Raw genomic sequence first — 27,799 nt, 5'->3', positions numbered from 1 at the left:
TACTTGGTCACAAACACCACTGACCATGTCCCCACATGTGACATGACATTGAACTCCATTTGACCTTTGACCTGCTCACAATGGCAAAAATGTGATTTTTACTCTAAAATGCTTCTTCTTCCACAAATAACATGTGATGGTGACATGCTTAGGTCATGTGACTTGACTTTGGTCGGTGTCTATAATTTATTCACAGAATTTGGGTCAAAGGTCATTAAGGGGTCATTTCCGGTCTGAGAGCTAAAAATATTCAAAAATCACTGTTTTTACAAATTACATAGCAGAGTGCTGTCATTAGCACACATGCATTGCTACTAACCAAGGTCTTTGGGGTGTCTACAGTTTTGGGGTCAAAGGTCATTAAGGGTCGCTTCCGGTCAAAACCCAAAAATCATCAAATATGTTCATTTTTTTTTTTATCTCAAAACATAACCAGACCAGAGTGACATAAACTTCATATATGCATTAGTGTTACCCGATGTATGCACAGTATTTTTATTTTTTTGGTCAAAGGTCATTTAGATGTCATTTCCGGTTTTAAGCTAAATAACTTCAAGAATTTTTATCTCCATAACTAAACATAGTAGATTTTTTTAATTTAAACTGTAACAATGCATTTTCTCGATGTAAATGAGGTTTTTTTTATATTGGGGTCAAAGGTCATTAAGGAGGTCAAAACGTCAAATTTGCAAAAAAATGTTTAAAATTACGGAAAAGTAGCTGTATCTCAGCATATGGAAGACGGATAAAGCCCCTACATGATACAGTGATGCACCATTAATGGTGTGAGATGTCCATAATAGCCGGTCAAAGGTCAAACTTTAAGTTAAGGCTGGCATTTCCGGCCCCGGCTAGGTCCAGATCTGTAACCAGATCTAGTTACCTAGCCGGGACTGCGGCTAGGTCTTGAAATGCTATCGGTCGGTTTTTCTGGCAACAAATATACACATTTTTTGCTCCAGCTCGGACATGCTTTGACCGATTTTGACCTAACTTGGTCACAACCATCATTGACTAAGACTATACATGTCACATTACTTTTAATGGGTTAAAGGTCACAGAGAGGTCAAATGAGCCAAAAATGTGATTTGAGCTAAAAATGCTTTTCTTCCTACATAAAACATCATACAATAACGTCACTTGCACATAAGGATCGGCTATATCTTGTGTCTATAGGGTTAACACAAAATTGGGGTCAAAGGTCATTAAGGGGGAATTTCCGGTATAAAACCAAATATCTTCAAAATGCTTCTTCTGCCACAAATTACATAGTACGATGACGTCACTTCCACATATGCATCGGCTATATCTAGTGCCTATAGGGTGTTCACAGAATTGGGGTCATAGGTCATTAAGGGGTCATTTCGGTCCGAGTCTAAAAAGCTTTTAAAAATTATATCTGCTACATGCAACATAGTACGTTGATGCCATCTGCACTGACAGCGTGGTCATTACCCATTGCTTGGAGTCAAGGGTTAAATTTTGAAATAGCCACAATATTTGAAGTAATTTATCCGTTTTTTGCCTACAAATTTTTAGAAAAAGCACACCTTGTAGATATGTTCCTCCGATTTTACGAAACTAAAAATAAGTGGGACATACTGTAATAATTGGGTAATCCATCATTTTGCCTGTCAATTAGTGCCTGTCAATCATGAGATAAAATACTTGAGTAGCAGGGTACTCGAGAATCGTGACGCGTGAGAGATTAAGGTGGCGATTGGTACACAGTAATTATTTGGAATTTTAAAGAGGAGGAGAGATTATGTGAAACGTGGGTGGGGTGGGGGCAGTAAGAGAGGAACTTGGGAGGTAAGGGGGAGAGACAAATGGCGGGAGGGTGAGAGAAAGAAGGAATAAGGTAGAGCCTATTATGGTTATGATGATGATGATATGTTGATGATATGATGATGATGATGATGAATCATCATCATCATCATCATCATCATCATCATCATCATCATCATACCATCACCATCATCATCATCATCATCATCATCATCATCATCATCATCATCATCATCATCATCATCATCATCATCATCATAGGGAATGATGACGACCTGAGACCATAGACCATGACATAAACCAGAATCGAGACATACAATAATTGGAAAGCGATACCGTTTGGGTGACGTGCCATATCATGTGAGCAGTCATGTAAACATACAAGCACTGCACTTTGAGATTCACCGCCTACTACCCACTCAACGTGTGCTGATCATGCTCATGATACTTTGAACATAAAGTGAAGTCATTTAATTATTTGGAATTCAAGAGAGGGGAAAGAAGAGATTGAGAGCCAGAAATTATTTGGAATTTAAGAGAGGGGGAAGGGGAGATTGAGAGAAATGATGGAAAGGGGAGTGGTGGAGGGTTGGAACTACTTGGAAGGTAGTTGGAATACAATTAAGAGCAATTATTTGGAATATAAGAGGGAGAGGGGAAGGAGAGATTAAGAAGGCGATTAGTACAAAACAGTAATTATTTGGAATTTAAGAGAGGGAGGGAGAGATCATGAGAAACGGAGGGGTGGGGTGGGGGAAGTAATAGAGGAACTTGGGAGAGGGAGACAAATGGCGGGAGGGCGAGAGAAAGAAGGAGTAAGAGAGAAAGAGGGGATCTTTAAATTACCCAGGGAAAAGTCGCATTTTTATTCTAATAAACCTTATAAATACAATAAAGACTAATTATTTGGAATTATAGAGAGGAGAGAGGGGGAAGGAGAGATTAAGGTGGCGATTAGTACAAAACACAGTATTTATTTGGAATTTAAGAGAGGGAGGGAGGGATCATGAGAAACGAAGGGGTGGGGTAGGGGGAGTAGTAGAGGAACATGGGAGGGGGAGACAAATGGAGGGAGGGTGAGAGAAAGAAGGACTAAGGGAGTGAGAGAGGGGATCTTTAAATTACCCAGGAAAAGTCGCATTTTATGTTAACAAACCTTATCAATACAATAAAGAGTAATTATTTGGAATTTAAGAGAGAGGGGGAAGCAGAGATTAAGGTGGCGATTGTTACAAAAAAAGTAATTATTTGGAGGGAGGGAGAAACGGAGGGTGGGTGGGGAAGTAATAAAGGAACTTGGGAGGGGGAGATAAATGGCGGGATGGTGAGAGAAAGAAGGAGTAAGGTAGATGGGGTCTTTAAAGTTACTCAGCAAAAGTCGCATTTTTATTTTAATAATACAATAAAGATTATTTGGGGAAGAAGAGATTAAGATGGCGATTGGTACTAAACAGAGTAATAATAGTATTTGGAGTATTGAGAGGGGGAGATTATGAAAAACGGAGGGGTGGGGTAGGGGAAATAATAGAGGAACTTGGGAGGTAAGGGACAGCTGGCAGGAGGGTGAGAGAAAGGAGTAAGGTAGAGGGGCGGGGTTGGGGTCTTTAAAGTTACCCAGCAAAAGTCGCATTATTTTACAATAAAGAGTAATGATTTGAAATTTAAGAGAGAGGGAGGGGGAGAGGAGCGATTAAGGTGCCGATTGGTACAAAACAGAGTAATTATTTGAAATTTAAGAGAGGGAGGGGAGGTCATGAGAAACGGAGGGTTGAGTTGGGGGAAGGAGGGGGGGAGAAAGAAGGAGGGATTAAGGTGGTGATACAGGAATGATTATTACGACATTCTAAACATGAAAAAAATTATGACCCCAAAGGTCTAGGGGTCAAATGTTAAGTTTAAGATTAAAGGTCAATGTTTAGCGGTTAAAGGTCAAACTTTAAGACTGGCATTTCCGGCCCCGGCTAGGTCCAGATCTGTAGCCAGATCTAGTTACCTAGCCGGGACTGCGGCTAGGTCTTGAAATGCTATCGGTTGGTTTTTCTGGCAACAAATATACACATTTTTTGCTCCAGCTCGGACATGCTTTGACCGATTTTGACCTAACTTGGTCACAATCATCATTGACTACGACTATACATGTCACATTACTTTTAATGGGTTAAAGGTCACAGAGGGGTCAAATGAGCCAAAAATGTGATTTGAGCTAAAAATGGTTTTCTTCCTACATAAAACATCCTACAATACCGTCACTTGCACATAAGGATCGGCTATATCTTGTGTCTATAGGGTTAACACAGAATTGGGGTCAAAAGGTCATTAAGGGGTATTTCCGGTATAAAACCAAATATCTTCAAAATGCTTCTTCTGCCACAAATTACATAGTACGATGACGTCACTTCCACATATGCATTGGCTATATCTAGTGCCTATAGGGTGTTCACAGAATTGGGGTCAAAAGGTCATTAAGGGGTCATTTCGGTCCGAGTCTAAAAAGCTTTTAAAAATTATATCTGCGACATGTAACATAGTACGTTGATGCCATCTGCACTGACAGCATGGTCATTACCCATTGCTTGGAGTCAAGGGTTAAATTTTGAAATAGCCACAATATTTGAAGTAATTTATCCGTTTTTGCCTACAAATTTTAGAAAAAGCACACCTTGTAGATATGTTCCTCCGATTTTACGAAACTAAAAATAAGTGGGACATACTGTAATAATTGGGTAATCCATCATTTTGCCTGTCAATTAGTGCCTGTCAATCATGAGATAAAATACTTGAGTAGCAGGGTACTCGAGAATCGTGACGCGTGAGAGATTAAGGTGGCGATTGGTACACAGTAATTATTTGGAATTTTAAAGAGGAGGAGAGACTGTGAAACGGGTGGGTGGGGTGGGGGCAGTAAGAGAGAAACTTGGGTGGTAAGGGAGAGAGACAAATGGCGGGAGGGTGAGAGAAAGAAGAATAAGGTAGAGCCTATTATGGTTATGATGATGATGATGATATGATGATGATGATGATGATGAATCATCATCATCATCATCATCATAAGGTAGAACCGATCTCATCATCATCATCATCATCATCATCATCATCATCATATCATCACCATCATCATCATCATCATCATCATCATCATCATCATCATCATCATCATACCATCACCATCATCATCATCATCATCATCATGATAGGGAATCATGACGACCATGATGATCATGCATGATGATACATGTGCTACATGTATACATATTAATGTTCAGCGTTCAATTTCCAATTTTTATCAACTTTTCCTAGACCATGACATAAACAAGAATCGAGACATACAATAATTGGAAAGCGATACCGTTTGGGTGACGTGCCATATCATGTGAGTAGTCATGTAAACATACAAGCACTGCACTCTGAGATTCGCCGCCTACTACCCACTCAACGTGTGCTGATCATGCTCATGATACTTTGAACATAAGGCCGTGTAATATTAATATTTTGGTTCTCGTTCTCTCCCTCCTCAATTTCTGGGATTTGTCAGATTTTTTTTTTTTTTTAGATTTTTCAATTTTTTTAGACTTTGGAATGATTTATGAAATCTTCATACATATAAATAAGTTTATTAGAGAACAAGCATCACTTCCAAGTCTTTTTGTGGTACTCTAGGGGGTTTATCCCTCAGAATCTCACATTTGAAAAAAAAAAAAAAAAGGGCCTCATCGTTTCCTCGAGCACTGTTGGAGAAGACCGAAAACTACTGACAATGCTAATTTTACATTGAAAAAAAAAAAAAAAAAAACACCTCCCTCCTCATCAATTCATGAAAATCCTCTGGACGAGAACCAAAACATTAATTTTATACGGCCTAAAGTGAAGTCATTTAATTATTTGGAATTCAAGAGAGGGGAAAGAAGAGATTGAGAGCCAGAAATTATTTGGAATTTAAGAGAGGGGAAGGGGAGATTGAGAGAAATGATGGAAAGGGGAGTGGTGGAGGGATGTAATAGATAAACTTGGAAGGTAAGGGGGAGAAACAAATGGGGGGGAGGGTAAGAAAAAGGAGTAAGGTAGAGAGGGGGGTTTTAAAGTTACCCAGCAAAAGTCGCAATTTTATTTTAATAAACCTGAATACAATAAAGAGCAATTATTTGGAATATAAGAGGAGAGGGAAGGAGAGATTAAGAAGGCGATTAGTACAAAACAGTAATTATTTGGAATTTAAGAGAGGAGGAGAGATCATGAGAAACGGAGGGGTGGGTGGGGGAAGTAATAGAGGAACTTGGGAGAGAGAGAGACAAATGGCGGGAGGGTGAGAGAAAGAAGGAGTAAGGGAGAAAGAGGGGATCTTTAAATTACCCAGGGAAAAGTCGCATTTTTATTCTAATAAACCTTATAAATACAATAAAGACTTATAGAGAGGGAAGGAGAGATTAAGATGGCGATTAGTACAAAACACAGTATTTATTTGGAATTTAAGAGAGGGAGGAGGGATCATGAGAAACGAAGGGGTGGGATAGGGGAAGTAATAGAGGAACACGGGAGGGGGAGACAAATGGAGGGAGGGTGAGAGAAAGAAGGACTAAGGGAGTGAGAGAGGGATCTTTAAATTACCCAGAAAAGTCGCATTTTTATGTTAACAAACCTTATCAATACAATAAAGAGTAATTATTTGGAATTTAAGAGAGAGAGGGGAAGCAGAGATTAAGGTGGCGATTGTTACAAAAAAAGTAATTATTTGGAATTGAAGAGAGGAGGGAGAAACGGAGGGTGGGTGGGGAAGTAATAAAGGAACTTGGGAGGGAGACATAAATGGCGGGATGGTGAGAGAAAGAAGGAGTAAGGTAGATGGGGTCTTTAAAGTTACTCAGCAAAAGTCGCATTTTTATTTTAATAATACAATAAAGATTATTTGGGGAAGAAGAGATTAAGATGGCGATTGGTACTAAACAGAGTAATAATAGTATTTGGAGTATTGAGAGGGGGAGATTATGAAAAACGGAGGGTGGGGTAGGGGAAATAATAGAGGAACTTGGGAGGTAAGGGGAGGGACAGCTGGCGGGAGGGTGAGAGAAAGGAGTAAGGTAGAGGGGTGGGGTTGGGGTCTTTAAAGTTACCCAGCAAAAGTCGCATTATTTTAATAAACCTTAATACAATAAAGAGTAATGATTTGAAATTTAAGAGAGAGGGAGGGGGAGAGGAGAGATTAAGGTGCCGATTGGTACAAAACAGAGTAATTATTTGAAATTTAAGAGGGAGGGGAGATCATGAGAAACGGAGGGTTGAGTTGGGGAAGGAGAGGGGGGAGAAAGAAGGAGGATTAAGGTGGTGATACAGGAATGATTATTACGACATTCTAAACATGAAAAAAATTATGACCCCAAAGGTCTAGGGGTCAAATGTTAAGTTTAAGATTAAAGGTCAAAGTTTAGCGGTTAAAGGTCAAACTTTAAGACTGGCATTTCCGGCCCCGGCTAGGTCCAGATCTGTAGCCAGATCTAGTTCTTACCTAGCCGGGACACCGGCTAGGTCTTGTGATGCTATCGGATCTTTCTTACCTAGCCGGGACACCGGTGCTGCGCGATGATCCCGTTGCCATGAAAAACCAGTGGTTCATCACGTTTTGACCGTGACAGAGTCGTAGTATACTATGATATCATGGTGATAGTACTTATATACACTCGGTGTGCATTGAGGTTAATTTGCATGTTGGTATTTTCGTATTTGCATAATGTTAGGAGAAAATAACCCGTTCATTTGATGAAGGTATCCAAGGCTGTATTTAACAGATTGGTACTGACGTCTGCTCGGATTGATACTTGCATGGGATCTGTGTTTAGGGCTTAGGGGCTCTCATTTTCTTCGGAAAGGGGTGGGTCCCAATTATACGGAGGGGGGGGCGGGGGAGGTTTTAAAGAAAAACAAATTGATGACCAAAATATAGAGAGTCACAAATGACCACAGATAGTGTGTTTAATTTATTCAAAAAGACTGATTTCAATAAAATTTTAGCGTAGGGGTAAGTAGGTGTATCGGTGAGGGGGGTCGCAATTTCATTGACGCTCACTTTTTGTAAATTTGGATCCCCACATCCAAAGAAAATTCTAGCCATAGGTGGTATAATATTTAGGCCTACTTTCGTTTGTTTGTTTAAATGGTCGTTCCGTGCGAGACACGCTTGGGTCTTGATATGACCAAGCTCAAACAAAATGTTGAAGCCAGGCTAAAGAGCATTGGCCTACAGAAAAATAGGAGGCACGTGTGTTTTGGGCATCTTGCAATATTATACTTCATAAAAGGCACAGAAAAACAATAGGAAAACGGTGGCAAATAGTAGGCCTATGCACAATTTCCTGCTCGCTGTTGTCACGTTTTTAGACAATATTTCAGTGTTTTTTAAACTATGCCACAGAATTAAGCCTATGCGGTTTCCAAATTCCAAAATGATCTGGCCTGTCATTGTGTGTCAGGTAATGGATGGGGGCATTTTAAAGGTACGCGGCCCTACATGGGTTTCAGGGGGTTGGTTTGGAGTTTAAAGGGTACATGTTGGAGTTTCGTAGATGTCATGGGGTTTAAGGGCATGTGTTGTGGTTTACAGCTACAGGTACAGGTTGGGGATTTAGGGCAGGGCCTTCATATTGAGGTTTAAGGGTAGGCCTACAGGTTGGGTTGGGTTTTAAAGGCAAGCCTGACTTTAGGTTAGAGTTTTAAAGGTACATATGTTGGGGTTAGGCCTACGTATAGGTCTACAGTTTGGGGACAAGGGCCTACATGTTGGGGTTTAGGGAAGGGTATAGGCCTACAGGTTGGGTTTGGGTTTAAAGGGCAGGTCTGACTTGTGGGAGTTTTTAAGGTACACGTACATGTTGGGGTTTAAGGGTAAATGTTGGGCTCTAAGGGTATGCCTACGTTTGGGGGTTAAGGGTACGTGTCGGGGTTTAAGGGTACATGCGGTTGGGCTTTAAGGGTACATGTTTGTATGTTGGGTTTCAGGGACTGGTTGGGGTTCAAGGCAGTTCAGGTTGGGTTTAAGGATAGGCCTTGGCCTACGTGTTGGGGTTTAAAGGTGCAGTTTGGGGTTTAGGGAAGGGTAGGCCTACAGGTTGGGTTTGGGTTTAAAGGGTAGGTCTGACTTGTTGGACATATAGGTACATATAGTTTGGGGACCAGGGCCTACATGTTGGGGGTTAAGGAAGGGTACAGGTAGGTTGGGTTTGGGTTTAAAGGTTAGGGCTAACTTGTTGGGAATTTTAAAGGTACATGTTTGGGTTTAAGGGTAAGTGTTGGGGTTTAAGGTTAGTCCTGCGTTTTGGAGGTTAAGGGTACGTGTTAGGGTTTAAGGGTACAAGTAGTTAGGCTTTAAGGGTACGTGTTTGTTGGGTTTAAGGGTACTGTTTGGGGTTTAAGGTAATTCAGGTTGGGTTTTTAGGGTACGGATTCTAGGTTTAATGGCATGTTGGGGATGGGCTGGGTTTTCATTTGTATCCATCAATTTTGTTTGTGGTAGTCATAGTACTTCCATTGGCCTCCAAACACCCATTATTGATCTGATATATTGCTTCCTTCTTGAATGCCTGTCTTTAACAAGTTTGGATGGTCACTTTCTCTTTGAATTTCAATTAACAATACATTCCACATTTATTTATGAAATGTTTGTAATTTAAACCAAAATTCATGACTTTTCAAGGCAGTACAGGACACGCATTATGAAAGCACAAGCCTTACGAAACTACAATGCTGAAAGTGGTTTTGGAATAACATAATTATTTTTGATTTAGCAAACACATAACACATTTTATGATTTAGAATTAATTATTTGTGAAGATTTCATGATAGTTACCCAATAGTGATGTCAAAAATAGACATATCACATCCAGTCTCCTCCCTGAACTTTTCCATGATTTTTGTGCCTTTTTCAAAACAAAAAAAATGTCATGAATTTTGCCGACATATTGCAACACTGGTGAATATATTTATAACCCTGATGATAGTCATGATACCTGGTAAGAGACAGTAAAACATGCAATAATTACACTGGCTAATGTTTAATTTCTCTCTTGAACTGTTTATTATTATAGCATCATAATAGAACACTTAAAATTGAAATACTAAAAGTTATACATAATTTCTCGTTTACATACAATAATAGCAATCATGTACTTGTGCAATTATTAGAACCACTCAACCATCTGTTTTTATGCATGTCACAATATACATACACATGCAATTTACTAACAATATTTTTCTTTGTTCCCATCAATCAAATTTGGTTTGGTACACAAACTCAGTCAAGTAATAGATAACTTTATTTTTCTATAAATGATATTTAATGTAACTGGTATGTTTTCAATTCTCGCTATTCGCAATAAGGGCGCCGCCAGCGGTTTGCGATGTAATTGTGATGTATCATGGGAAAAGGTCGACATCCAAGTCCGCGCAATACGAATATTACCATGCTATTACATAGGAACACGTGACAATATTTTTTTAGTTTGTCAAAATAAAGGTGTTACACGCGAATCGATACTCATTAATACTTAATAATGTGATTTGAAATGTGCACAATTAATTTTTTCTCTATCGATTTGCGTGTAATACCGTTATATTGACAAACTAAAATATTGTCACGTGTTCCTATGTAATAGCATGGTAATATTCGTATTGCGCGGACTTGATGTCGACCTTTCCCATGATACATCACGATTACATCGCAAATCCAGCTGGCGGCGCCCCTTATTGCGAATAGCGAGAATTGATTTATATTTTCATTTAATTTATTATATTTAAGGGGTACTACACCCTGCCCAATTTTGTGCCTATTTTTGCATTTTCTCAAAAATTATAGAGCATCGGTGACAAGTAAGATATGTAGATTATAGGGGCAACGACTACAACTGCTACACTGGAAATTTTATTTCAGCACAGACAACAGTTGTGGAGTTACAGTCACAAATGAGGAAAACCAATATTTTATCAATAAATCAATAACTACTGGCCTTGAGTTGCTGAATTTTCAGTGCAGTAGTTGTAGTCCTTGCCCCTATAATATACATATCTTACTTATCACCAATGCGCTATAATTTTCGAGAAAAACACAAAAATAGGCAAAAAAAATTGGCTAGGGGTGTAGTACCCCCTTAAAGGGACTGTGCATTCTCAGAAATGCATAATGGGCTAGTATTCCAGTTGAAATCTACAGGGGAGTATATTTTTCAAATGTAACTGCCTAACTGGTCAGGGTTTATCATTTTGAAACCCATACTCCCCTCTGTATTATGGCTTTACCTATACAATGTATCTTCCACAGCTGGAGTGAGTATTTCAAATGAAGTTACCCAATGGTTTATTCTATTCAAAACTCATACTCCCTCTTTGAAAGACTTTAGCTAAATCTTCCACAGGGGTGGTGTGGATTTTAAATGGAATGGCCCAAAAGTTACTAATCCAAGATAAAAGTATACATTTTTGGAAAGGAAATTATCTAAATATAAATACAAATTTGGGGTGAAAAGAACAATTTTGAAGAAAATAAGAAAAAACCTCATGATTTTGCCTAAAATTGTTTGGAACACACTATAGGAAGGAAAAATCCAAAATTTGGATTTTGTGGTTTTTTTTGTAACCTAGACTCGCGCTTAGGCCTTATTTTGAATTATTGACCAAATAAGACGAAAATTCAAAAATTCAAAAATAAGACTAATATCCAAATCATGAAAAACCGTTCCATGAATGGAGTGTCTAATTACAAAAAAAAAACCCATGAAATCCAAATTTGGGTACAGTGTGTTCCAAATAATTTAAGGCAAAACAATGTGCTTTTTTGAAGTTTCTTCAAAAAATACTTTTGCATAACAAAAATATATACTTGCATTAAATTTTGTTTAATTTAAAGTTACAGCACTTTTAATTAATGCATTTCTGAGAATACACAGTCCCTTAATATGACACTTTGAATAAAACTTACTTTTAATCATATATGGCAGATTTATCCAAGATTCTCACTCTGACTTGATGCTCATTCATTTGAAACAAAAATGTTGGGGGAGGGGGCTCAAATTAAATTTTAACAGGGGTGTGCTGATGGCAATCTGAAACCCCTACCCATCTTAAAGGATTTTTTTACCTAAAACTGCTGATTTGACAATTTTTTTAAATCAGGTCATATTGTAACATTTGCTGAGGAGAACAACCTCATGTTTTTCAAAACTTAACACACAATGTTCACAATACTCTCCATACAAGGCGTGGGACCGACACCAGTCACATTTGAAGGAGTGGCTCACATTGGCGGCTTATGTGCTGGTATTATACAGTGATTTTCTTTTTATTGCATCATTTGCTCAGGCCAAATTTAAAAGAGGACATATCTGACAGTGAAAACTAACATTTTGTGGAAAAGAAGTTTAAAATTCTATCTCTAATGGAAATGTTATAATGTTGCAATGTGGGTAGCTGTAAGGGCTATCTAGAAACACATTACATTTAACTTTTTGCTAATTTCAATCTGCATAATTTTCAATTATGACTAATTTTTGGACAAGTCAAAATTAGCTCTAATTAATTATGCAGATTGAAATTTGCAAAACTTTTAAAGAAGTTCCTTACTGTTGCCTAGCAAATTAAATTAATATACAGGGTGTTCCAGAAAAAGATTACAAGGTGAATGAATTTTGACATAAGCTGACAAATAAGCATCCAAATCCAAAACATAAAAACAGCATGTAGCCCTCTTATTCTGCATCTTACACACTTGAATCGGTTGACTGATTGCAAAGATATGAGCGATTACATAACATACATCTCAATTCATTTCATTAAGTTTGAAAGAAAGATCATTCAACACAATGCACACTAATGCTTATCAATTGACTTTGTGTTTTGTTTGGTGAAATTCTTTTTATTCTTCTTACACAATCTGTGTTTTGCTAAACATGTAATAAACTTTTGTTAAAATGTGAAAATACTATGTGATATTAAAGCTTGAATCTAAAATGGTGCTTGGTACTTGTAAATATATTTTTTCGTTAATATTAATATAATTATTGCATAAAGAATTATTGTATAAAGAATTAAAAAAAAAAAAAAAAGTTTTCTCACACAATAATTAATGTTTTGGAATTTTCCAAGAAATGGCTATGTAAAATGTAAATCTTTTAAAATTTGAACATAATGTTGCATGGTATCAAAATTACACGTAAAGATGTACAAGCACTTGATCATTGTCATTCTTGGCTCACATGTTCTTTGGAAAGTTGCAATATAACATATTGCACAACACAAAAATTAAAGCTGGAAAGCTTACAAAAACCAAAGTTTTCTTGGACAAAATGTTGCTTCAAATATTGCCATGAATGCAAAGTTTTAACTTAAAAATTAAAACATTAAACATAATATAGCACAGTATAAAAATTAGAAGCTCTAAGCTTAATCATGTATTTCTTGGGTTTTTGAAAGTTTAACATATTGCGTAAAGAATTAAATCTGTTAATTGTATAGCTATCCAATTTCTGCAATCCATGTTAAGTTTCTTACAATTCAGGCACTGTGTATCAAAGTAAAGGCAGATCAAATGTTATATTCACTCACGTTTTTCACCTTCAGTGCAAGCATGAGTAACATAATACCATCGTATAAAATAGATCAGAGGACTGAATTGAATGAGATACACAAACTTTACGAAGGGGTGAGCAAGTGTTACAAAAGTGCCTGTTAATCAAACTTGGAATGAGTTGTTGATGTGTGCATTGTGTGATCAATCACTCATTTCTTTGCATCCAGCCAACCGAATTAAAATAAAATTTGTGTATAATGTGCACAATGAGCTACCCACTGCTTTTAAAATATTTTGATGATATTGTCTATTTCTGGAGATGTTTTCTGGGACACCCTGTACTGTGAGAATATAATTATAATAATTTGCATCCCTTTCAGTGTTTGACTTTGCTAATTCCAGCCTAATTGGAGTTAGCTGAAAGTTATGAAAGTTCCATGTCTGAATTTCATTGCTGTGTTAATGAAAATTGATCAAGAAACCTTTACATTCAAACCAATTTTTTTACCCAAATTATTTTTGGCAACAACAAAAACATTCTTCAGTAAAAAATTTTATTTAAAAAAAACTAGATATACGCTGGCGAAGTTACGTAATTAATCGGATTAACTACCATAGCAATAGGTGCAAACAATTTTGAATATACCGCGCTGCACTACAAGCAGGTTGCACTCATCACCTGTCGTCAATCATATAGTAGATTGAATACAATACCGTCTTTTCAAAGAGACTAATCTTACAGGTGCAAGTGATTAGCATTTCTTTGACATCTATGGTTCAATGCAGAGGTACCGCATGAACGTAGTAGTGCAGCGCGATATAATCAAAAATTGTTTGTACCTATTGCTATGGTAGTTAATCCGATTATTACGTAACTTCGCCAGCGTATAGATATCTAGGACCATTTACTTTTTAAAATTTTGATCAACTTCACCAAAAAAAAAATGAAAATTGAGCGAAAAATCAGGCTTTTTTTCATGTTTTTTTTTTCCGGCAAAATTGAGCATTTTTCAACCAGTTTTGGTAAAAATTTCTCAAAGTTGGTCAAAATTTAAAAAAATGAATAAAAAATAGGTTTTAAAAATTAATTTTGTAAAGAATTTTTTTGGTACAATGCCCATGAAAATTTGGGTAAAATTGTTTTTTAATTTTCCCCATAACTGAGCATTTTTGCCCAAATTTGACCTCGCATATGAATTCATCAAGTCTTTGTCATTTTAAAAGACCAAAAATTTAGCAGTTATGAGGCCCATAATTCCCTGAGGGTTAAGACCAACCTTAAGAATTATTTTTTTACTGTTATGTGACTATATGGTAATACCAGTTATATTCACCAGATAGCCAGCTCACATAAAAATCATCACTTCAAATCACAGATGTTCCAATATCTGTGTTCAAATACAATGTTAACAGCTCTCCTAGCAATCATGCTAGAGAATGATTTGACCACTCGCCTAGCATCATACTAGAGAGTGAGTAACCACTCCCTTTAAAATCTAGACGACAAAGCCTGTCACAAGGATCCATGATTGGCCCTGTTACATGTATGTCATTCACCATAATATTATACACTTGTCAATCAAGAAACCTCTCTATATGTTACGGTGATGACATTCAGTTATACAGATATTTTAATGTATCTTATCCAAACTCCATGAAAACAGCCTCATCTAGCATCATCACTGAATAAAACACTGGATGACCATAAAATCTCTGGAAGCTAAATGATGAGGAGATAGAGTTTTCTATTGGCGCATCAAATTATCATACACATAGCTTATCTCCTGCTATGCTAACAGTTGGCGATGATTCCATCAATCCAGCTCTGCAATCCAGTATGCAACCTCTGTGTTATATTTGATACACAGATGACAGTGGCTGCACATATCATATACATTGTATCCCTGTAATCTATTATAAATTAGCAACTACATAAAATATCAATTGGTTTCAAGGACCATGGCATCTACTATCTGGTGGTTTGTGCCTTGATCTTGTCCCAAATGGACTATGGCAATGGATTGTTATTAAGTTCCAATAATGACATCCAAAGACTTCAGGGCAGTTCTTATTTGCTGCATTCTTGATTCTCTATACTCTCTTGTTCTTTGTGTTGTTGCCTGTTAAAGGCTGCTTCAATCTGCAAACTATTGAAGGAATCCTTACTCCTTAGACAGTGCTAGTGCCTGCAGAAAAGTTATTAATGAGAATAACATGAATATTAATAATAATTAACACAACATTTTCAGACCTTCCTTTTATTTAAGAAATAAAGGGTAATGCATTATCCTTTACACCCAAATAATGTGTCCTCACCCATTATTTAGACGTTTTTACTGCCAAGGACACATTATTTGCGTGTAAAGGATAATGCTGCACCCTTTATTTCTATTCTATTACCAGAAAATAGTGCGATTTAAAGAAAATATCATTTTTGGCACAAATATTTTCAGTTGTTTACTTCAAGGTGGAGCGTGTATCGCGGAAATATTGCACAGCGTAATGCTGTGCGTAGAGTGTGTTACGGCGCTTGACCCATTATTGCAGAATAATGGGCTCTCATGTGACGTGTTTTAACAAATCACAGTGCGCGATTTTGAATAATGGGTCGTAAGAGTAATAGAATTATAAATAAGTCACAGAATTTTTAAAAATTATATACGTAGATATTTAAGGTGGCAAACTTAACTATGGTGTTGTGCACAGAATTGCTTTAAAATTATCGTACAGGATGTGATTTTTCAAAACAGCTTCTTGACTTATGCAAATTCACAAAATCCCATTTAAACACTTTTCTTTGCTGATTTAAGTTAAATGAACATAATGGATTTGACATAGCTAGCTATTGTATCTGTAAGGTGTAGTATTTGAGTTAGCTATCTGAAAATACATATAGACAAAATGCCACCTAAAATGGTCAATATGTTCTATGTACGTCTTTCATAAGGCGAGTTAGATGGTAGCATGAACTAGCAGCATTTGCATTCGAATATTGAGACAAGTAAAGCTGACACACATGAGGAATGGTATTGGTTTTATTACGGAAATCCCAATGATTGATATAAGTAGTGTCATTTCCACCCCATTTGCATGATGTTTTTTGGGAGGGTTAAAATGGCAAAACTATTGCTTAGATATATTAAAAAATAAATCAAGAAATATCAAGAAATAATTGCAAATTTTCATTTATGAAACTTGCAAATCTAAGCTAAACTTATTTAACATTCGGCCGAAAATTCTGCCCAAAACATATAGTGTAAACCTTAACTCACCTCTAGGAAGATCAATTGCAAAACATCAGATGCCCTGACACCCGAACTCGCAGCCAATGGCTTCACATGTTCATTTACTTCATGAAGTTTGCACCATTCTTTAAAATATAAAACACAAAAAACATAAATGTTACATGTGGGTAAAATATAGAAGATTAAAATTGTGCTTTACAAGATACCCATGAACACCGCAACTTTGTCACAGGTGGGATAGGATAGTAAAGATGATTTGATTTAAACAATACAACATTCCTTGTATACCACAACTTTGTCACGGGTGGGAAGGGACACCTAAATCATAATTTTAATTGTGCTATACAACATTCCTTGTATACCACAACTTTGTCACAGGAGGGACAGGACACTAGAAATAATTTACATTATAGCACAATAGATAGTGTCCTGTTCCACCCATGATAAAGTTGTAGTATACATGGGAGTGTTGTATAGCTCAATGGAAATCATCTTTGTGCTCTGTTCCACCCATGATAAAGTTGTAGTATACATGGGAGTGTTGTATAGCTCAATGGAAATCATCTATAGTACTCTGTTCCACCCATGATAAAGTTGTAGTATACATGGGAGTGTTGAATAGCTCAATGGAAATCATCTTTGTGCTCTGTTCCACCCATGATAAAGTTGTAGTATACATGGGAGTGTTGTATAGCTTAATGGAAATCATCTTTGTGCTCTGTTCCACCCATGATAAAGTTGTAGTATACATGGGAGTGTTGTATAGCTCAATGGAAATCATCTTTGTGCTCTGTTCCACCCATGATAAAGTTGTAGTATACATGGGAGTGTTGTATAGCTCAATGGAAATCATCTACAGTACTCTGTTCCACCCGTGATAAAGTTGTAGTATACATGGGAGTGTTGTATAGCTCAATGGAAATCATCTTTGTGCTCTGTTCCACCCATGATAAAGTTGTAGTATACATGGGAGTGTTGTATAGCTTAATGGAAATCATCTTTGTGTCCTGTTCCACCCATGATAAAGTTGTAGTATACATGGGAGTGTTGTATAGCTCAATGGAAATCATCTTTGTACTCTGTTCCACCCATGATAAAGTTGTAGTATACATGGGAGTGTTGTATAGCTCAATGGAAATCATCTTTGTGCTCTGTTCCACCCATGATAAAGTTGTAGTATACATGGGAGTGTTGTATAGCTCAATGGAAATCATCTATAGTAGGCCTACTCTGTTCCACCCATGATAAAGTTGTAGTATACATGGGAGTGTTGTATAGCTCAATGGAAATCATCTACAGTACTCTGTTCCACCCATGATAAAGTTGTAGTATACATGGGAGTGTTGTATAGCTCAATGGAAATCATCTATAGTACTCTGTTCCACCCATGATAAAGTTGTAGTATACATGGGAGTGTTGAATAGCTCAATGGAAATCATCTTTGTGCTCTGTTCCACCCATGATAAAGTTGTAGTATACATGGGAGTGTTGTATAGCTCAATGGAAATCATCTAAAGTACTCTGTTCCACCCATGATAAAGTTGTAGTATACATGGGAGTGTTGTATAGCTCAATGGAAATCATCTTTGTACTCTGTTCCACCCATGATAAAGTTGTAGTATACATGGGAGTGTTGTATAGCTCAATGGAAATCATCTTTGTACTCTGTTCCACCCATGATAAAGTTGTAGTATACATGGGAGTGTTGTATAGCTCAATGGAAATCATCTTTGTGCTCTGTTCCACCCATGATAAAGTTGTAGTATACATGGGAGTGTTGTATAGCTCAATGGAAATCATCTACAGTACTCTGTTCCACCCATGATAAAGTTGTAGTATACATGGGAGTGTTGTATAGCTCAATGGAAATCATCTACAGTACTCTGTTCCACCCATGATAAAGTTGTAGTATACATGGGAGTGTTGTATAGCTCAATGGAAATCATCTTTGTACTCTGTTCCACCCATGATAAAGTTGTAGTATACATGGGAGTGTTGTATAGCTCAATGGAAATCATCTTTGTGCTCTGTTCCACCCATGATAAAGTTGTAGTATACATGGGAGTGTTGTATAGCTCAATGGAAATCATCTATAGTACTCTGTTCCACCATGATAAAGTTGTAGTATACATGGGAGTGTTGAATAGCTCAATGGAAATCATCTTTGTGCTCTGTTCCACCCATGATAAAGTTGTAGTATACATGGGAGTGTTGTATAGCTCAATGGAAATCATCTACAGTACTCTGTTCCACCCGTGATAAAGTTGTAGTATACATGGGAGTGTTGTATAGCTCAATGGAAATCATCTATAGTACTCTGTTCCACCCATGATAAAGTTGTAGTATACATGGGAGTGTTGAATAGCTCAATGGAAATCATCTTTGTGCTCTGTTCCACCCATGATAAAGTTGTAGTATACATGGGAGTGTTGTATAGCTCAATGGAAATCATCTACAGTACTCTGTTCCACCCATGATAAAGTTGTAGTATACATGGGAGTGTTGTATAGCTCAATGGAAATCATCTTTGTGCTCTGTTCCACCCATGATAAAGTTGTAGTATACATGGGAGTGTTGTATAGCTCAATGGAAATCATCTACAGTACTCTGTTCCACCCATGATAAAGTTGTAGTATACATGGGAGTGTTGTATAGCTCAATGGAAATCATCTACAGTACTCTGTTCCACCCATGATAAAGTTGTAGTATACATGGGAGTGTTGTATAGCTCAATGGAAATCATCTTTGTGCTCTGTTCCACCCATGATAAAGTTGTAGTATACATGGGAGTGTTGTATAGCTCAATGGAAATCATCTTTGTGCTCTGTTCCACCCATGATAAAGTTGTAGTATACATGGGAGTGTTGTATAGCTCAATGGAAATCATCTATAGTACTCTGTTCCACCCATGATAAAGTTGTAGTATACATGGGAGTGTTGTATAGCTCAATGGAAATCATCTTTGTGCTCTGTTCCACCCATGATAAAGTTGTAGTATACATGGGAGTGTTGTATAGCTCAATGGAAATCATCTACAGTACTCTGTTCCACCCATGATAAAGTTGTAGTATACATGGGAGTGTTGTATAGCTCAATGGAAATCATCTACAGTACTCTGTTCCACCCATGATAAAGTTGTAGTATACATGGGAGTGTTGTATAGCTCAATGGAAATCATCTTTGTGCTCTGTTCCACCCATGATAAAGTTGTAGTATACATGGGAGTGTTGTATAGCTCAATGGAAATCATCTTTGTGCTCTGTTCCACCCATGATAAAGTTGTAGTATACATGGGAGTGTTGTATAGCTCAATGGAAATCATCTATAGTACTCTGTTCCACCCATGATAAAGTTGTAGTATACATGGGAGTGTTGAATAGCTCAATGGAAATCATCTTTGTGCTCTGTTCCACCCATGATAAAGTTGTAGTATACATGGGAGTGTTGTATAGCTCAATGGAAATCATCTACAGTACTCTGTTCCACCCATGATAAAGTTGTAGTATACATGGGAGTGTTGTATAGCTCAATGGAAATCATCTTTGTGCTCTGTTCCACCCATGATAAAGTTGTAGTACACATGGGAGTGTTGTATAGCTCAATGGAAATCATCTACAGTACTCTGTTCCACCCATGATAAAGTTGTAGTATACATGGGAGTGTTGTATAGCTCAATGGAAATCATCTACAGTACTCTGTTCCACCCATGATAAAGTTGTAGTATACATGGGAGTGATGTATAGCTCAATGGAAATCATCTTTGTGCTCTGTTCCACCCATGATAAAGTTGTAGTATACATGGGAGTGTTGTATAGCTCAATGGAAATCATCTACAGTACTCTGTTCCACCCATGATAAAGTTGTAGTATACATGGGAGTGTTGTATAGCTCAATGGAAATCATCTACAGTACTCTGTTCCACCCATGATAAAGTTGTAGTATACATGGGAGTGTTGTATAGCTCAATGGAAATCATCTTTGTACTCTGTTCCACCCATGATAAAGTTGTAGTATACATGGGAGTGTTGTATTGCACAATGGAAATCATCTATAGTACTCTGTTCCACCTGTGATAAAAGTTGTAGTATACATGGGAATGTTGTATAGCACAATGGAAATCATCTATAGTGATAATATTGTTGTACACATGAGAGTGTGGTATACACATGTAGCACAATGGGAATCATGAACTTCAATGTCCTGTTTCACTTGTGAGCATGATAAAGTTGTGGCATACACTAGAGTGTTTATTCTAGTCTTTTGTTGCCTACTGAAAAGTTGAACGAAGATAATTTCTGTTTTCGGTTTCGGGAGTTATGTTAATTTCTGACATGAAAACGTGACATGAGAGAGTTGATGCTAATACAGACAAGAGAAGTGTCTAAATTTTATGGTCGTAAATTAGCGATAAATTGTACGGCTTCAATTGACTTGCGTAGGGTGTATAGGTACTTCCGCCTAGGCAGGAGTGGCTCATGAAAAAAGCCCAGCATAGAAATATACACTAATCAGTGTTGCCACGAATTACGTATACTTGTTCGTGCAATCGCGAAAAAATAGGTCATATGATTATGTAGAGATGAAACGGGGAATTCTTTTCGTCCAAAATACACCTTAAAACTTGTGTGTCCGAGATAGTAACTCAGGGCCCCGACTGTAACTCGGGCCCGACTTAGTAACTCGGGTCCGAGATAGTAACTCAGGGCCCGACTTAGTAACCCGGGGCCTCAATTCGGGACCCGAGATAGTTACTCAGGGTCCAAGATAGTAACTCGGGCCCCGACTTAGTAACTCGATATCTGAGTTAGTAATTCGGGCCCGGATTTAGTATCTTGGGTCCAAGATAGGCCCGAGATAGTATCTCAGACTTAGTAACTCTGGGTCCAAGATAGTACTCGGGGTCCGAGATAGTAACTTGGGGCCTCGACTTAGTAACTCAGGGTCTAAGACAGTAACTCGGGGCCTCGACTTAGTAACTCGGTGCCTCGACTTAGTAACTCGGGGTCCGAGGTAGTAGCGCGGGGCCCCGACTTAGTAACTCGGGGTCAGAGATAGTAACTTGGGGCCTCGACTTAATAACTTGGGGTCTGAAACAGTAACACGGACCGCGAGATAGTAACTCGGGGTCTGAGATAGTAATTCAGGGCCCCGACCTAGTAACTCGGGGTCCGAGATAGTAATTCAGGGCCTTGACTTAGTAACTCGGGGTCCGAGATAGTAACCAGGGCCTCAACTTAGTAACTTGGTATCCGAGATAGTAACACGGACCCTATATAGTAACTCGGGGTCCGAGATAGTAATTCGGGCCCCGGACTTTATAACTCAGGGTCCGGGATAGTAACTCAGGGTTAGAGATAGTAAGTCGGGGCCTCGACTTAGTAACTCAGGGTCTGAGATAGTAACACTGACCCCGAGATAGTAACTCGGGGTCCGAGATAGTAACTTGGGGCCTCGACTTAATAACCCGGGGTCTGAAACAGTAACACAGACCCCGAGATAGTAACTCGGGGTCTGAGATAGTAATTCAGGGCCCCGACTTAGTAACTCGGGGTACGAGGTAGTAACGGGGTCCGAGATAGTAATTCAGGGCCTCGACTTAGTAACTTGGGGTCTGAGATAGTAACTCGACCCCGACTTAGTAACTCAGGGTCTGAGATAGTAACTCGGGGCCTCGACTTAGTAACTCGGGGTCCGTGATAGTAACTCGGGGCCTCGACTTATTAACTCGGGTCTGAAATAGTAACACGCACCCAGAGATTGTAACTCGGGGTCTGAGATAGTAACTCGGGGCCCCGACTTAGTAATTAGGGGTTAGAGATAGTAACTCGGGGCCTCAACTTAGTAACTTGGGGTCTGAGATAGTAACACAGACCCCAGGAAAGTAACCCGGGGTCGGAGATAGCAACACAGGCCTCGACTTAGTAACTCGGGTCTGAAATAATAACACGGACCCTGATATTGTAACTTGGGGTCCAAGATAGTAACTCAGGGCCCCGACGTAGTAACTGGGGTCAGAGATAGTAACTCGGGGCCTCGACTTAGTACCTCAGGGTCCAAGATAGTAACTTGGGGCCTCAACTTAGTAACTTGGTATCTGAGATAGTAACACAGACCCAAGATAGGAACTCGGGGTCCGAGATAGTAATCCCGGTGGGTTCAGTCTTCACTAACAATGTGTACGCATGATGGTTCCAATAAGGGGTACTTTTCAAGAAATGTCCGCGGAATTTTCGAGGACAAAAATGTTCGCGATTTTCCAAATTAGGGGTGTTTTGGAGCAAAATTGTCCTTGAAATGAAAAATAGGGTGTATTTCTAGGACTTTCGTCCGCGTTTTACCGCTACAGTTTTTCGTTATTGTCCTCATTTCCCCGTGAATAGGGGGGAAATTCAAAAGCGTCCTTGAAATGGTAAAAATAGGGGTATTTATTTCGGAAAAATGTCCTCGATTCCTCGTAATAAGGGGGTGAAATGAAAATGCGTCCTCAAAATGATAAAAATAGGGGAGGTATTTGGGGCAAATTTTCCTTGATTTCACGCAAAATAGGGGTAAAATTGCTGCAAATGTCCTTGATTCCCCGTGAAATAGGGGTCATTTTCAAATCCTGGAACGGTCATACGTCCTACCTTTAAATACAAACTGAACCCACCGGGATAGTAATTCGGGCCCCGACTTAGTAACTCAGGTCGAGATAGTAACTTGGGGCCGAGATACTAATTGGGGTCCTGAATTACTATCTCAGACCCCGAGTTACTATCTCGGGTCTGTGTTACTGTTTCAGACCCCGAGTTATTAAGTCGAGGCCCCAAGTTACTATCTCGGACCCCGAGTTAATAAGTCGGGCCCCGAGTTACTATCTCGGACCCCGAGTTAATAAGTCAGGGCCCGAGTTACTATCTCAGACCCCGAGTTACTATCTCGGGGTCAGTGTTACTATCTCAGACCCGAGTTACTAAGTCGAAGCCCCAAGTTACTATCTCGGACCCCGAGTTACTATCTCGGGGTCAGTGTTACTATCTCAGACTCCGAGTTACTAAGTCGAGGCCCCGACTTACTGTCTCGGTCCCCGTCTTACTAAGTTGGGGCCCCAAGTTACTAACTCGGACCCTGAGTTACTATCTCGTGGTCCGTGTTACTATCTCAGACCCGAGTTACTAAGTTGAGGCCCCGAGTTAGTATCTCGGACCCCGTGTTATTATATCTCTGACCCCAAGTTATTAAGTCGGAACCCCGAGGTACTATCTAAGGGCCCTGTGTTACTAAGTTGGGGCCCGAGTTACTATATCAGACCCTGAATTAGTATCTCGGGACCCTGAGCTACTATCTCGGACCCCCAATTAGTATCTCGGGGTCCCAAGTTATTATCTCGGACTCCGAGTTACTAAGTCAGGGCCCCGACTTACTATCTCTGACCCTGAGTTACCGTACTATCCCGGACCCTGTGTTATGAAGCCGGGGGCCCGAATTACTATCTCGGACCCCGAGTTACTATCTCGGGTCTGTGTTACTATCTCAGATACCAAGTTACTAAGTTGAGGCCCCAAGTTACTATCTCGGACCCCGAGTTACTAAGTCGAGGCCCCGAGTTACTATCTCTGACCGCCAGTTACTACGTCGGGGCCCCGAGTTACTATCTTGGACCCCGAGTTACAATCTCCGGGTCCGTGTTATTATCTCAGACCCGAGTTACTAAGTCGACGCCCGAGTTACTATCTCGGACCCGGGTTACTATCTCGGGGTCCGTGTTACTATCTCAGACCCCAAGTTACTAAGTTGAGGCCCCGAGTTACTATCTCTAACCCCCAATTACTAAGTCGGGGCCCCGAGTTACTATCTCGGACCCCGAGTTACAATCTCGGGGTGCGTGTTACTATCTCAGACCCGAGTTAATAAGTCGAGGCCCTGAGTTACTATCTCGGACCCCGAGTTACTAAGTCGAGGCCCCGGTTTACTATCTCAGACCCCGAGTTACTAAGTCGGGGCCGAGTTACTATTTCGGACCCCGAGTTACTAAGTTGGGGCCCTAAGTTACTAAGTTGGGGCCCCAAGTTAGTAACTCAGACCAGATTACTATCTCGTTGTCCGTGTTACTATCTCAGACCCCGAGTTACTAAGTTGAAGCCCCGAGTTACTATCTCGGTACCCGAGTTACTAAGTTGGGGCCCCAAGTTACTAAGTTGGGGCCCCAAGTTACTAACTCAGACCCGAGTTACTATCTCGTTGTCCGTGTTACTATCTCAGACCCCGAGTTACTAAGTTGAGGCCCCGAGTTACTATCTCGGACCCCGAGTTATTATATCTCTGACCCCAAGATATTAAGTCGGAACCCTGAGTTACTATCTAAGGGCCCGTGTTATTAAGTTGGGGCCTGAGTTACTATATCAGACCCTGAATTAGTATCTCGGGACCTTGAGCTACTATCTCGGATCCCAAGTAGTATCTTGGGGCCCTGAATTACTATCTCGGACTCCGAGTTACTAAGTCGGGCCCCCGACTTGCTATCTCGGACCCTGAGTTACTATCCCGGACCCCGAGTTATAAAGTCGGGGGCCTGGATTACTATCTCGGACCCCGAGTTACTATCTTGGGGTCCGTGTTACTATTTCAGATACCAAGTTACTAAGTTGAGGCCCCAAGTTACTATCTCAGACCCGAGTTACTAAGTCGAGGTCCGTGTTACTATCTCAGACCCGAGTTACTAAGTCGAGGCCCGAGTTACAATCTTGGACCCCGAGTTAATAAGACGAGGCCCGAGTTACTATCTCGGACCCCGAGTTACTAAGTCGAGGCCCCAAGTTACTATCTCAGACCCAGAGTTACTAAGTCGGGGCCGAGTTACTTAAAGTCGAGTTACTATCTCGGGGTCCAAGTTACTGTTTCAGACCCCGAGTTACTAAGTAATTAAGGGCCCAGGGTGTAGACATCACCCTGGGTGTAGACATAATTATTGCACAGTCCCTATAGTATTGTGTTGTCGTGGATACATGGTAGTTGATAAATTACTCGATCAAATCATTTGGATAACGGGTACTACACCCTGCCCAATTTTGTGCCTATTTTTACATTTTCTCAAAATTATAGAGCATTGGTGACAAGCAAGATATGTATATTATAGGGGCAAGGACTACAACTGCTACACTGGAAATTTTATTTCAGCACAGACAGCAGTTGTGGAGTTACAGTCAAAAATTAGGGAAAACCAATATTTGATCAATAAATCAATAACTACTTGCCTTGAGTTGCTGAATTTTCAGTGCAGTAGTTATAGTCCTTGTCTCTATAATATACATATATCTAGGCCCTATATCTTACTTGTCACCAATGCACTTTGATTTTTGAGAAAACACAAAAATAAGCAAAAAATTGGCTAGGGGTGTAGTACCCCCTTAAACATAATAGATCCACACAATTTAAAACCAACATAACCCAACATCTACAAGAAATCTATAGACTAAAATTTGCATGCATGCGCATATCAACCTAACCGTTTTACTCCTCTAGGACTGTTGGGCAGTATCAAGATCAAGATGATGTGCAAATTCCAAGTTAGACTTCATCATGTTCTTGCTGTCATTGACATATTTGTAGAGACGACTAGAGTCCCCGCTATATGTTGAATGTATGGACTAGGTTAGCCCGAAACAACATGGCCCTGTTCCTTCCTCACTAGGGCCATGAATGCCCTACGTACGTAAAAACGGGGCACCGTGAACTCACGTCGCGGTGATGACGTCACACTGACGGCATCTATTTATAGAAAGAATTCAAAACATTTTCCATCCTCAAATGTGCTCAAAATTTACGAACATGCACCAAATATGTTTTGTTTAAGTCTCATCTTCACGTGAGGAATGGTAGGAAGTGGTATTTATGAGAAAACGTGGTATTTTATGTGTACCCTGGACCAGATATGCTCAGGAGTCTCAGACCTTCGTACGGAGAAGGACAGTGGAAATCAGGGGTAGGCCTACAGCATTAAGGCCCAAAAGTCGGGGGTTGTTTTCCTGTGTTTTTCACTCCAGAGCTTGCAGAAAATCCAAATACATGGGGTGAAAATTAAATCTTGGGGGTGAAAAATATTTTGCAGTGTAGTCAGGGGTAGGAGTACGGTCCAAAAGTAGCTAGAGGGTCAGTTTTCACCCCCGAGCTTGCACATATTCCCAATAGAGGGTGAAAAATTAATATTTTTTTAAATTTAGGGGTCATTCACCCCGCTACCCCTAGTGGAAATCGTAGTGACGGACGTGTGAGTACCTCAGGCTAGGACTAGGAGCCAATTGTCAAAAGCCGTAACTCACACATATTATACGATACACCTATCGAATGTGTGTCATCGGTCCAGTCATCGGTCTTGTAGGAACCCATGGATTAGGTCCATGTAGTAATGTACACATACGATGGGTGTACCCCGCTATAGTCCATGAGTACCGGACTAGAGTTTTAAATTATACTATGTAGTATGTACAGTACTCGGAGAACGTGGTTGTGTATATTTTTTCTGTATACGTCGCTATTTATAGAAAGGATAAATCAACTTGAGAAAATATTGTGACTTGCTCAAGTTGTTATACTCGCGTACATACTCACACTGTACAGAGTTGTACAGTATGTACAGTGCAGAAACTATCACAGCTTTTGGTATTAATATTGGTAAGCTTACACTACCATGACTACCATAATTCATTGCAACTGGTAAGAAACTGGACGAAATGTACACTTACTGTTGTTTAAAATGCTTGAATTCCGAAATTACTGGTTAGAAACTGGAACAAAAGTACACTTTTCTATAATACTGTGGTTTAAAATTCAACCGCCGTGTGTGTGTTAATTAATTTCACTGTGGTGACTGGTGACGAGCTAGATCTATTTTTAAAATCATTCACGATCTGTACGAGTCGATTATTAAAAAAATGTATGACGCGGATGACGTAGAGTTCATTAATATTCATATATACTACTACGATTTCATCATGAGAGGGGTCTGGCACACGACACCGGCTAGGTCTTGTGATGCTATCGGATCTTTCTTCTTTCTTCTTTCTTCTGGCAACAAATTTCAAAATGCTTCTTCTCCTACATGTTACATCCTACAATGACGTCACTTGCACATATGCATCGGCTATATCTAGTGTCTATAGGATATTCACAAATTTGGGGTCAAAGGTCATTAAGGTGTCATTTCCGGTATAAAACCAAATATCTTCAAAATGCTTCTTCTGCCACA

The 27,799-nt window shown here is 39.3% G+C and overlaps 1 long non-coding RNA gene across 1 annotated transcript; it reads right to left on the bottom strand.

Moving 5' to 3' along the window:
• Nucleotides 1-14,051: 14,051 nt before the first annotated feature.
• On the bottom strand, nucleotides 14,052-27,414 carry LOC140146882 (uncharacterized). Its single transcript, XR_011858334.1, has 3 exons — nucleotides 27,297-27,414; nucleotides 16,603-16,700; nucleotides 14,052-15,516 (listed from the first exon to the last, which is right to left on the bottom strand). It is a non-coding gene; the product is annotated as an uncharacterized lncRNA (long non-coding RNA).
• Between the last annotated feature and the right edge of the window lie 385 nt (nucleotides 27,415-27,799).

The sequence above is a fragment of the Amphiura filiformis genome, chromosome 2 (assembly GCF_039555335.1).
Source record: "Amphiura filiformis chromosome 2, Afil_fr2py, whole genome shotgun sequence".
Taxonomy (NCBI): Eukaryota; Metazoa; Echinodermata; class Ophiuroidea; order Amphilepidida; family Amphiuridae; genus Amphiura; species Amphiura filiformis.
The sequence above is the reverse complement of the archived record's forward strand: the minus strand, read 5'-3'. Positions and strand labels throughout refer to the sequence as shown.